Source organism: Tachypleus tridentatus, chromosome 5, assembly GCF_004210375.1.
Source record: "Tachypleus tridentatus isolate NWPU-2018 chromosome 5, ASM421037v1, whole genome shotgun sequence".
Taxonomy (NCBI): domain Eukaryota; kingdom Metazoa; phylum Arthropoda; class Merostomata; order Xiphosura; family Limulidae; genus Tachypleus; species Tachypleus tridentatus.
Window position 1 is genome coordinate 5,427,176 of NC_134829.1, and position 14,708 is coordinate 5,441,883.

The window sequence follows — 14,708 nt, forward strand, 5'->3', positions numbered from 1 at the left end:
AAGTAAACAAACTATTGTTTCCTAGTTAGCAATGTTGTAAAACTTCTTGACCTGAAGATGACCTAGGAAGTTCGTAATGTTGTTCTCTCCTTATCAGTAAAAGTGTTAATATCCATACCAGCCGTTCTGATACATTGTGTAAGGCTGTATTCTCTTGTACCCGACTGATGGATTTTCCCATCCTGTAAACGCAGAAATCAAGTTACAAAATGAATCATCCACGTAAAAAAAATGATATAACAAGATTAATTTCCAACATCCATTAAACAAAGAATGATATCAAACTCTGAGTCGGAGAGACAGAGGCGAGAGCTTTCATCATTGGTTGAACCGGTTCTACACAACAGGAAGGTGTCCTTCATTTAACCAGATTTCATCATTGGTTGTTCCAGTTCTAAACAACAGGAAGGTGTCCTTCATTCAACCAGATTTCATCATTGGTTGTTTCGGTTCTACACAACAGGAAGGTGTCCTTCATTTAACCAGATTTCATCATTGGTTGTTCCGGTTCTACACAACGGGAAGGTGTCATTCATTTAACCATATTTCATCACTGGTTGTTCCGGTTCTACACAACAGGAAGGTGTCCTTCATTTAACCAGATTTCATCACTGGTTGTTCCGGTTCTACACAACAGGAAGGTGTCCTTCATTTAACCAGATTTCATCACTGGTTGTTCCGGTTCTACACAACAGGAAGGTGTCCTTCATTTAACCAGATTTCATCACTGGTTGTTCCGGTTCTATACAACAGGAAGGTGTCCTTCATTCAACCAGATTTCATCATTGGTTGTTTCGGTTCTACACAACAGGAAGGTGTCCTTCATTTAACCAGATTTCATCATTGGTTATTCCGGTTCTACACAACGGGAAGGTGTCATTCATTTAACCATATTTCATCACTGGTTGTTCCGGTTCTACACAACAGGAAGGTGTCCTTCATTTAACCAGATTTCACCATTGGTTGTTCCGGTTCTACACAACAGGAAGGTGTCCTTCATTCAACCAGATTTCATCATTGGTTGTTTCGGTTCTACACAACAGGAAGGTGCCCTTCATTTAACCAGATTTCATCATTGGTTGTTCCGGTTCTAAACAACAGGAAGGTGTCCTTCATTTAACCAGATTTCACCATTGGTTGTTCCGGTTCTACACAACAGGAAGGTGTCCTTCATTTAACCAAATTTCAACATTGGTTGTTCCGGTTCTACACAACAGGAAGGTGTCTTTCATTTAACCAGATTTCATCACTGGTTGTTCCAGTTCTACACAACAGGAAGGTCTCCTTCATTTAAACAGATTTCATCACTGGTTGTTCCGGTTCTACACAACAGGAAGGTGTCCTTCATTTAACCAGATTTCATCACTGGTTGTTCCGGTTCTACACAACAGGAAGGTGTTCTTCATTCAACCAGATTTCATCATTGGTTGTTCCGGTTCTGCAGAACAGGAAGGTGTCCTTCATTTAACCAGATTTCATCATTGGTTGTTCTGGTTTTACACGACAGGAAGGTGTCCTTCATTTAACCAGATTTCATCATTGGTTGTGCCGGTTCTACACAACAGGAAGGTGTCCTTCATTTAACCAGATTTCATCATTGGTTGTTACGGTTCTACAGAACAGGAAGGTGTTCTTCATTCAACCAGATTTCATCATTGGTTGTTCCGGTTCTACAAACTGAAGTCTACATACGGAAAACAAGCATGTCCTTCTGGATTATCAAAGCGTATTAACCTGTAGTTTCAGCGTAAACTAATAAAAATAAAACAAACTGTTTATGATCATTGCGCTGTATGTGGTGTTAACCTGTAGTTTCAGCGTAAACTAATAAAAATAAAACAAACTCTCAATGATTATTGCGCTGTATATTGCGTTAATATGTAGTTTCAGAGTAAACTAATAAAAATAAATACAAACTGTTTATGATTTTTGCATTATATATGGTGTTAACATGTAGTTTCAATGTAAACTTATAAAATTAAAAACAAACTATCGGTGATTGTTGCGTTCTCTACGGGTGATTATTACTACAAACGGCTGTAATCTAACATCACCGTGGTCGTGAATAAACGACGTATATGTGAAACTTACAGTTGTCTTGTTTTTCTGTAATTATGGAGTTTTACCTACCGACGGTTTGAAGTATCAATTATACAATAATAATGTTCATCATAAACATTGTCAAGAACTTAGCGTTCACTTCTTTATAACGAGGACATCTCTTAGCAAGTCCGAAGGTCAACGTTCGTATTGGTGGCGCTTGTGTCTTTAGTACCTAGTCAAGGTCAGAGCGTGTGTTGTTTTCAGTTGTAATAACCTAGGAGTTGCATGATGGGATAATACCCCCCTCAACTCCCTGCTAAGAAATCGGTGTGCTAGAGATAAGTCGTGTTAGTAAGGTTTTCGTCTGATATTAATAATGTACTAACAAGTTGTGTTTTTTTTTTTTCAATTTTCTTTCGATTGTTACATAGAAAGTCTACAATAACAACGTTGAATAATCGACTCTTAGGAACTAGTGAGCTAAAGAAATATGCAAATAGTTTTAACCGTAATACGGTTTTCAATAATGATTTTACAATTTTTATCCATTTATAAGCTGTATTTCGAATAGTTTAATTTAGTTGTTTTACAGGTGGCGCTACTTGCACGAGAATGACAGTAGGGTTAGCAAGTGTATAAAAGTAGGCTTAGAATGTTCCTGTTAATGATCGAGATATTTTAGAAAATATTTAAGAGCAAGAATGCATTACAAGTGGAAGAATCAGTGAAACACTGAGTTAGTTTTCACTTTGTTCAATGATTGAGAAGTTAGGGAAGTAATGAAACGTGTATTAGTTATCGCGTGCAGTCAGCTACTCGATTGAGTAGTCGTGAAATTGTACAAGTTTATTCGCACGGCAGTCGTACAGCCATTAACGTGTAATTTCTGTTGAAAGTAAAACACAATTTTTGGAAATAGGCTTAGAACTACATTAATTATTATAGCGTGTAGCAAACATCAAACAAAATACTTTATTTAAGATTACGTCAACGGGACTCTTCTCCGAATAGAAACAAACGCCAAACAGAAACATGCTAAAGCAATATTTATATCAGTAAAACATGCTAAAGTAATATTTTTATATATATATGTCTATATTTGTGACTATTTAAAGAATAAAGAACCCAAACCACATAAAACATCCATGTCCACGTGCAGTAAAAATGAACCTTTAGGAAAACATTAAAGCATCCTGAAGTAAATATTAGATCATATTTTAGTTGACGAACTCGTTCAATACCAATAGCAGCAGTAATATAGAACATTATAAACGTTACTAAAATTCTTAAAGACACATTGATGGTCGCCACTAGCGGTGTGTGTGATATAGTCATACAACCTGAGCAAAATTAAGGTTTCAGCGAAGCCTAGTGACAAAGTTAGGGTTGTTTAATACCGTTAACGAAACCTGGGGTACAGATGGAAATGTTGGGGGATAACGTATGTTATTCCATCGTAACCTTAACGTATAAAAATTCCTAGTTTTGAAAGCTTTACTTGGGAAAAGTTCTGATTATAAACCACGTATATGAGTAAAATGTATTAGTGTTACGTTTTAAAAAGTTAGTAAAATAATAGTGAACGTAAATCAGTAAATACGAGAATTAAAATTAGTATATTTTATATATCTCAGTTCTCTTAATTTGTGAAACTGACTGTAGCGCGTAAGTGAAAATTAACTTGTACGCCGCAGTTTCTTTGCTTTCTAACGTGTTTGCCGACTGCCTACATAGACTGCCAGAGTCATTCATTCAGAGATTTTTCATTGTCCAGCTTTAGAGTATTGACAGTTTGTAAAGACCGTGTCTGTAATAATTACGTTACATTTGTTATAACCATAGGAAGTACAAAACGATTTATGCTAAATAGGTATGATCGTAATGGGACAGGAGTTACAGCCACTTTAAATATTCTAAGCCTAAAAAAACGTGAATACATTAACAACAGCACTTTAAATAGCTGATTTGTTTTATAATAATCAATCTACGTGTTTCTTGTCGCCCCGATTTGAGATAAAAGCCATGTTAGTGTTCCAAAGCAAGTAAGAAAACGTAAAACCAAAGAAGGCTTGACATATTACGATTAATATTTACATTAACTTGGAGGATAAAACAACTAAAGTTTTAATGGTTCCATGGGTTTGTTTGTTTTGGAATTTCGCACAAAGCTACTCGAGGACTATCTGTGCTAGCCGTCCCTAATTTAGCAGTGTAAGACTAGAGGGAAGGCAGCTAGTCATCACCACCCACCGCCAACTCTTGGGCTACTCTTTACCGACGAATAGTGTGATTGACCGTTACATATACACCCCCACGGCTGGGAGGGCGAGCATGTTTAGCGCGACGCGGGCGCGAACCCGCGACCCTCGGACTACGAGTCGCACGCCTTACACGCTAGGCCATGCCGGGCAGGTTCCATGGGAGACTGACTATTTCAAGTAAAAATAAACAGTGAAATATGGAAGGAAGATCAGTAGATAAAACCATAGACCTGAGAATATAGTTTTTGGATATGTTCTTTTCATTACTGAAGTTTTATTAGTTTCAAAGCTATGGAAACTTTTGTATGATAAGACATTAGATAAGCTTAATTAGATTTAGCAAGTACAGGGTGGCCCGTAAGTCCCTACCCATCCATATATCTTATGTATCCAGTGTATCTGTGTGCTGTCCCTCATTCACGCTGCATAATATTATGCGACGCCATGTTCTGTGAGACATTTTCCTCAGCATTGCAGGGGTTATTGTTCCCTGTACAGTAAGCCATGGCAAAATATTCCAGTGACACACATTTTTTTGTATTGAATATTATTTTTAAGTTTATTCTATTCACAAATATATTGATCTTGGAGCTGTTTTAGGCCAATCTTATGGAACCTTAGTCTCTCTGATTTAATTACTAAAACACTCGTCAGTCAACAGGATAATATGTAGGAACAGTTTTTGTTATCTTCAATGAAGACGGTTTTATATGACAACGAGTTAATCTCTCAGACAAGTGCGTACTCACTCTATAGGCCTAATTTGGTGGAGACCAGGTGGATCGAGCTCTCGACTCGCAATCAGAAGGTTGCGGGCTCAAATCCCAAAACGCGCTCGCCCTTTTAACGATATATTGTAACGGTCATTCCCACTATTCGTTGGTAAAAAGTGTAGTCCAAGAGTTGACGGTGAGTGATGATAACTGCATCACTAAATTAGGGGCGGTTTTAGTGTGGCTTCGCGCAATATTCAAAACGAACAAACAAGGCCTTAAGAGTTTTTCGTTCTTTATTTATTTAATCAAACAAGAATTTTGCTTGCATGTGACTATCTTATTCACGTGTATGTAGAGTTGAACATTCTTGGTAAAAACGAACGCTTTTCCAAAATATATGAACAAATGCGAACGGTCGTATTTATAACAACTCCACGTGAACGTCATTTTCATAGACCTTTTTTAACACTTTTATTTTTGTTAATAAAAACGTCTTCTAAAATATGTAAACTTTAAAACTTCATCATGTTTAGATTATCACACTCTATATTTTCTTTAGGTAGGTTTAGGTTATCACACTTTATGTTTCTTCCTTCTTCACGGTAGGTTTATGTTATCACACTTTATGTTTCTTCCTTCTTCACGGTAGGTTTATGTTATCACACTTTATGTTTCTTCCTACTTCACGGTAGGTTTAGGTTATCACACTTTATGTTTCTTCCTTCTTCACGGTAGGTTAAGGTTATCACACTTTATGTTTCTTCCTTCTACCCAGTAGGTTTATGTTATCACACTTTATGTTTCTTCCTTCTACCCAGTAGGTTTATGTTATCACACTTTATGTTTCTTCCTTCTTCACGGTAGGTTAAGGTTATCACACTTTATGTTTCTTCCTTCTTCACGGTAGGTTTAGGTTATCACACTTTATGTTTCTTCCTTCTTCACGGTAGGTTAAGGTTATCACACTTTATGTTTCTTCCTTCTACCCAGTAGGTTTATGTTATCACACTTTATGTTTCTTCCTTCTTCACGGTAGGTTAAGGTTATCACACTTTATGTTTCTTCCTTCTTCACGGTAGGTTTAGGTTATCACACTTTATGTTTCTTCCTTCTACCCAGTAGGTTTAGGTTATCACACTTTTTATGTTTCTTCCTTCTACCCAGTAGGTTTATGTTAATATACTTTATGTTTCTTCCTTCTTCACGGTAGGTTTAAGTTATCACACTTTATGTTTCTTCCTTCTTCACGGTAGGTTTAGGTTATCACACTTTATGTTTTTTCCTTCTTCACGGTAGGTTTAGATTATCACACTTCTATGTTTCTTCCTTCTTCACGGTAGGTTTAGGTTATCACACTTTATGTTTCTTCATTCTTCACGGTAGGTTTAGGTTATCACACTTTATGTTGCTTCCTTCTTCACGGTAGGTTTAGATTATCACACTTCTATGTTTCTTCCTTCTTCACGGTAGGTTTAGGTTATCACACTTTATGTTTCTTCATTCTTCACGGTAGGTTTAGGTTATCACACTTTATGTTGCTTCCTTCTTCACGGTAGGTTTAGATTATCACACTTCTATGTTTCTTCCTTCTTCTTGTGTGTTCGGATAGTAGGATCTGACCGTCACTTACAACGCTCCAAGAACCCGAACTAGCGTTTGTCCAAGCATACTCTCTCTGTACGGTCTACAGATAAACTCTATTTTGTAGATCATTGTGTAGCAATAACAAGGAAGAATTATATCGATCACTAAGCCTAACTGTATTCATAAGTTTATAAATATTTTTGTTCAGCAACGTAGTTTCTAATTATATACAGCCAGTGTGTACATATAGATATATAATTCATAAAATATTAAAATTGAGGAAACTATTATTTGTTTATTTGAGAAAAAAGCCACAGAGGTATCTGCTGTGTTCACTGCAAGGAATCGAACCTTGGATTGCAGTCTTTCCAAATTCTTAAATATATATATATATAGACACCTTTTTTAGCTAAAAGAAACTTGGTTCCAAAGTACTGGTTTATCTTTTGTTGTTGTTGTTGCTGTTGCCACTTCAAAACAGATTCGATTCTTTCTATGAATATAAGAACCTTTTCATATCATAAAACAACAGGGTCATTCCTGGAGGAAACTACGACAGTTACTGTTATAAAACGTTAAGGACGCATGCGTACATAAACATGGTATCCAGGTAACCTTTGTGTAATATATATACAAACATTTGGTTATGGGTATTCACCAAGGGTGGTAATAAAATTATTAAACCATAAATTAAAGGAACCGACCTTATAAGATAGTCCAGGGGGAAAAGACTATCAACAGTAATGGAGTGAAATAGCAAGTGTGTATGTTTTTGTTTGATTAACTGTGAGCTACATGTATGACAAAAATTAGTTTAGAAATGAAGAACTATGCTCGTTCTATGTATTCTTCCGCCACTTTAATAAAATGAAGGTTTGTTGATATAGTGTTCATAAATTCCAAGAAACATTTTGTAGTCTCGAAATAATCAGAGGTCAAGTGAGAAAAAAAATCACAATTTTCCTTTAAATGTCTCTGTAATCACGTTCATTCTCGTTTTTCATAAGAAGACAATGCAGCTGGTTGATTCGTGTATGGTTAACGCGGTCGCTAGAGAAAACTAATGAAAAAAACGGTAACTAATTTAATTCAATACAGCAATAACGTAATAGACCTGTATACACATTATTATAAAGTCTCACTCGTCAACACACTTCTGTTCGTATATTACAGAAACTTGAAACTCAACTGCTCCGAAGAGTCTAATTGATATGGTCGATAAGTTCTCAAGAAACAAGAGAAAGTGTTAGTTTTCAACGAGCACTCAGAAGGAGACGCCTGGGTGTGTTTTATTATAATAATCACGTCTTTTTTTTGGTTTACTTTGGTCGGTGTAATCTTGACAGATAGATATATAGCTGATTGAAATCTATCTGGTTTTTTTCGCGATGTTAACTATGAGAAATAATTGGGATATTGAACAAAGTTCTCAAATAAACCATTTACAGAATTCATTGAAACGCTAATATCTTTCAAACTTGACACATAAGCGATGCTAGTGCTAACCTACAATAGTATGGTGGAAAATATACACACAGTCGCTGTTAGTTTTCGATCAACAAAAGTTGTTTTACACTATAAGTAGTGAAACTACTAGAAAACCAAACAAACTATGAAATATCTTAGTAGCTAGTTATTACATTATTCCCTATATAGGGCGTAGATTTTTACACCCGATGGGGGGGGATGATTTTTTCAACCACTTATGTAGACTGTTCAATTTACAAATTGGTAATCTCTGATTACGTAAACCTGAAAGCTGTAAACAGGAAATCACAGAGTAACCTTGTTGCCACGATACTTGCAGGTATACTTAGGCCTACTGACTGATACTTACGAACTATCGCTTGGATCGAAAAGCTTAGATGCACGTCTATATTAAAGATGCACATTTCGGCTACAGGAAAAGCCTACATCTAGGCCTAATTATGTAATTCAATTGGTAAGAATGACAAGAACAAACACACAATTTGTAGGCCTGTGATGCAATAAAACAATTCAACAGACCAAACTGTAAGGGTATGATTGTATGCACCATACCCCCCACCTAAAATGAAGGGGGGATGTATACCCTCTATTCTCCCCAGGATCTACGCCCCTGTCCCTGTATCATCCACCTAACTTGTTACTTTCAATATCATAGCTTCAGACAGTGCCTAGACTTTAACGTGGACCCCTGAAGTTTCGTTATGTTAATGTCACTTTTAAAACTCTAAGCAGAACAAAATGTTTTAACTTCGATAAAAGTAGTAGGTTGGCACTGATTTAGGGTTAATAAAAACAAGTACTTTTAATGTGTCATTGCTATTATAGTTTATGAATCCAGTTACGGTGATTTAGGGTTAACAATAATAAAGGTTTCAAGTCTTTGTTACAAATATATATCGTCACGTGTTAAACTTCTGTCAACTAGAGCTGTTTTGTGATACACTCTGTACTTACTATTTTGTGTAAGTTTCTAGTTCAGTCACTTATAAATTCCAACTTGTACACAGGCTTAGTTAAAGATATAGTTCTGCTAGTTGTTTGTTTATGATACTAGGTTTCTGTCATGATTTCAGATATTTTCAAATCACGTGAATTTCTCGTGATTTAGACGTATATCTATTTTCTCAGTTCACTAAAGCGTGAGATAATATATAGGTTCGTTACTTTGATCTGTGTCACTTTTAAATAGTGAAATATTGAAACCATCAAAATGGAACTTCAGAATGTAATTATTTTAAAATCCACAAATATTCCCATGATAACATGACAAATTTAATGTCTTCATACCCTCCCTACATCCGAATCTAGGAAATCTGCATAAATACTAAATATTTCTGGTATCTATCCGAGACACTTTGAAATTCATAACGATTACAGTTATGTGATTTTCGTTACAGAGCTACAGTCCATTAAAAGTCATTTCATAAAGAGATAGTTTACCTAAAAATATGTCGCAAAGTAATGGCTTACAAATGAGAAACAATAGTAAGTTTTGGTCACTCCTAGTGAGATAAAATGAAATAAATTTATTTTTATATAGAATACCAAAAGTCATTATTCAATTAAATCATTATGGTATAGAATATCGAAACACATTATTTAATTAAATCATTATGATATAGAATACCAAAAGACATTATTTAATTAAATCATTGTGGTATAGAATACCAAAAGTCATTATTCAATTAAATCATTATGGTATAGAATATCGAAAGACATTATTTAATTAAGTCATTTTGATATAGAATACCAAAAGACATTATTTAATTAAATCATTGTGGTATAGAATACCAAAAGACATTATTTAATTCAATCATTATGGTATAGAATAACAAAAGACATTGTTTAATTAAATCATTATGGCATAGAAAACTAAAAGACATTATTTAATTAAATCATTATGGTATAGAATACCAAAAGACATTATTTAATTAAATCATTATGGCATAGAAAACCAAAAGACATTATTTAATTAAATCATTATGGTATAGAATACCAAAAGACATTATTTAATTAAATCATTATGGCATAGAAAACCAAAAGACATTATTTAATTAAATCATTATGGTATAGAATACCAAAAGACATTATTTAATGAAACTCTGTATGAAAAATCTTAAATTAAAATTCTTCCCTATCAGTGGCACAACGACATGTTTGTAAACTTACAACGCTAAACACTGGGTTTCGATACTAGTGGTAGGTAGACTAGAGATAACTCGTTGTGTAGCTTTGCGTCTTACAGCAACAACCAAAGAGGGTTTTAATATGTTGATAAATCAACTTGTGGATCTTTTTGTGTAACTCAAGTATATATCTTTTAGATTTAATATATTTACCGTCATTAGATAATGGTACAAATATTTATTTAGATAAAGTTAATCATATTAAATAACATTACGAATGTTATCACATAAGACAAACATTTTTTTTTAAATCAATTACCCAAATACCTCGTTGTAGCTACAGGTAAATTTCAACCTGAGAGCAAAATATTTTCAGGTTTAAAGGCAGAATGTTGTGTACGAATTTAACTGTTTTGATATAATTCTAGTTTCATCCACAATGTAATTAGATATTCCCGTGTAAAGGAGATGAACACGCTTACTTTGATATTAAATATTTAGTTCTAAATAATGTCTGTATTTGATGAGCTAATGCTTTGTTTGTTTTGAAGTTCGCGCAAAGCTACTCGAAGACTATCTGCGCTAGCTGTCCCTAATTTAAATGTGTAAGACTAGAGGGAAGGCAGCTAGTCATCACCACCCGTCGCCAACTCTTAAACTCTTTACATACGAATAGTGGGATTGACCTTCACTTTATAACGTCCCCACGACTGAAAGGGCGAGCATGTTTGGTGTGACGGGGATTCGAACCCGCAACCCTCGGATTACGAACTTATGTATCCTCTTCGTCGAATTAAATCCATGTTAGCTTTCATTTTAAATCTTCCGGTTTCTAACAAAGAAAGTTATATTCCAGATTTCTTTCGCTGCATTTCTAAGAAGTCTGATAACGTTAACAGGGAATTGATTTTGTTTTTTTTTACTCTTATAGTTTTTAATTTCTGTTTTTTAATTTAACAACACTTTAAAAAAAGGTTATGGATGTGTGTGGCTGGGAGAAATCACGTTTAATCTCAAAGGTTATGGATGTGTGTGGCTGGGAGAAATCACGTTTAATCTCAAAGTAAAGGACTTTTTTTTTTTATAAGCCACAAATGACAACTAACTTTTTGTTACAGCAATCAGTGATGTTTCGTTGTCTTACGAAACGATATGGTTGATGTTAATTAGCATCATGGAACTTACTGCACTGACTTGAACGACCATCACATAGTTTAAACATTTTATTTAGTTTGTAGTTATGTAACCTCAGTAGATGCAGAAAATTTGCTCTAACCGTTCAGTTAATTTATTTTTACAACATTTATATACATATACATATTTATATATATATATGTAAAAGATTCCTTACGTCGCATTTATATGGACATGCGTAAAACTTGTAATAAAGCGTTCACTTCGGTGAAAAGTTCTATTGCAGCTCTTACTTAAAAATTAAGCATACTATATGTCTTTTGTTTAAAAATACGTAACGTAAGAGTAGCCCTGAAACTTCAAACTATATGTCTTCTGTTTAAAAATACGTAACGTAAGAGTAGCCCTGAAACTTCATACTGTATGTCTTCTGTTTAAAAATACGTAACGTAAGAGTGGCCCTGAAACTTCAAACTATATGTCTTTTGTTTAAAAATACGTAACGTAAGAGTAGGCCTGAAACTTCATACTATATGTCTTTTGTTTAAAAATACATAACATGAAAGTAACCCTTCAAACTTTCCCATTTTACCTTCTTTGTAAAATTTAACCAAATGTTGAATTTCGTAATCTTCAAGTATTTAATCCTGTTTATTATCTCTACTTATTAAAATTATTTTAGGTTCCCCAAGCATAGCGCTATACGTGTAACGTTGGTTATACTAATTGACGTCTAATATAGGGCGTAACTTCGTTCATTATAATCAGTGATGTCGAGAAAACCCACTTGTAGAGAAATATATATGTAAAAACGGCTCATTTGGGTTGAGAAAATATTTTACGTACAAGAGCGAACAACGTTTCGTCAGGTTCACAAAGAAAGAAAGAGGTAACTGACCGGAAGCTGACCACATGTTTGGGAAGGGGTGTGTAACTGAGTGTCGGAAGGTAGAGGGCGGTGTTAGATGTTTGAATATATAATTTTATTTTATTATATCTAATATATATGACATTCCAGTTAATACCAAATTTATTCAAAAACCAGGCACAAAACTGAGGTCTATACTATGTAAAAACTACACTGACAAACACCACACCAACATTATTTATAAAATACAATGTGATAACTGCCACGACTTCTATATTGGAGAAACAAGTAGAAAAATGGAAACCAGATTCAAAGAATATAAAAAGTCACCTTCACACGTTTTCGAACACTGCAAGTCAAATAAACACAACATAACCATAGAAAACACTCAAATACTAAATAAAGAAACAAACATAACCAAACGCAAAACTAAAGAAGCCTTACTTATACAACAACTTAAACCCAAAATAAACCAATACAAAGGAACACCTTTATACCTATATTAAATATAATAAAATAAAATTATATATTCAAACATCTAACACCGCCCTCTACATTCCGACACTCAGTTACACAACCCCTTCCAAACATGTGGTCAGCTTACGGTCAGTTACCTCTTTCTTTGTGAACCTGACGATGACCGAAGTAGGTCGAAACGTTGTTCGCTCTTCTACGTAAAATATTTTCTCAACCCAAACGAGCCGTTTTTGCATATATATTCGTTCATAATACATCATTCGTTCTCCCCCCGAGTGAAAACAAAATCCGACATCAACAGATGTAGATATGATTTGTTTCTGTTCCACAGCTGTTGGATATTCGTTTGTTACGTATTTAATTGATTGTCAAACCAGAAATCGATAATTTTTATACTCAAGTAAAAGATAGGAAACTGAAAAATATTTCAAACAAAGTAGCGCAAAACTGCACTGAAACACTTTACAATTGCACGTTTTTTTACTTCGGAAGCGATGTAACGAGGTGCTACTTAAGCATAACGTACATAATAAGTCTTAAAAAACTTATAACGATAAAATAAATATCGATATTTAATCAATATTAATTAAAAACTGCCTCTCTCTAGTAGAACGTTTATAATACGTACATTCTCTTACCTATTACGTTTCTATTTTCAGCGTCATTTAACAGTAATTAACAGGATTACAGGAAATATTATTGATAAGGAAAGGAGGACATATTTAGAAATATAGTTTGTGCTTAAAGTTCCCAGTAGAATTTGAAATTTTGAATCTTGTTACAAAGGAAAGGCAGCAGTTTTAAGGTTAACATTAAATTAAAGTATTAACAGCAGTAGTTTCCGAAAATTTCTTATTTCAATCTGGCTCATATATTTGAATATTATGTCAAACTTATCTCACAATAATCCCGAAACAACGGTGGAATGATATGAAAAATCAGTTATAACCTCTGGTCAGTGTTGGCGGAATGATACATAAACATGTTAGTGTTCAACAATGGAATAAGGCTGACATGAGCATATTCGTGAATATGCGATGTTTTCTTTTTAACTGAGCTCGTGTTGTTTAGATAATTACATAATGAGAAGCATATTCAAAGTGATCTGTACAATAACAAAACAACACGATTTAATTTTCACTTATCTTCTATTTGATTTTTTTGGTTTAAAAGCCTTTCTACGTGAAGTCAAATTGCACATGAGAATACATAGTAAAATGAACAGTACCCCAGTAGTTCACGTGTATTTATTTGGCTACACGCTTGAGGTTTAATAACACAAAATCACGCACGTTAAATTAAACTATTGCTCCCTGGTTCTTACTTGTTTCAAGCATATATCATAAAATTTAATGTTGTTCACTTCTACTTGAGCTTTGTTATTTTTTTTTTTGTCTCAAGAAAATATCAACAAACTTAATCTATTCATACTGCAGAGACCACAAAGTTTTCAGGTCGTAAACGTATATATATATATATATACCTTTCATTTTTCTTTTCCAATATATTAGTTACGTCTAATACGACATTACTGTGATTGCGTGATATATCAAATGGTAAACTCTTGTATTCTAAAGGATAACTTTAACGCCCTTAAACAGACCAGTCTAATTTGTCTGTTGTAAACGTTTGGACATCTACATCAGTTTATTAGATCATGATATCTGTCATTTTAATTTTGTGCGTATCTTATCTGTTAGACTCTCTCCAGAAAGTTCTTGGAAGTGCAAAAGATTTTGGATTCCCCCCCCCCCAAAGGTCACGAAACATTTTGAAACAAGTTCGTTAGGCCTAAAATTACCTTTGTTCGATAATCCAGTAGAAATGGGTGCCAGCAGTGGCTCCAGACTTGTGTGCAATATTAATTTCATCTGAATGCTGGATATACGACTCTAAATAGAAATCTTTATATTAATATTCTGTAGTATAGAGACTGTGGGTGCAAGACTAAATTTATTTTTCTTTTAATTATAAACGTTTGATCGTACAGTGACTATTAGAAATCCTGAAC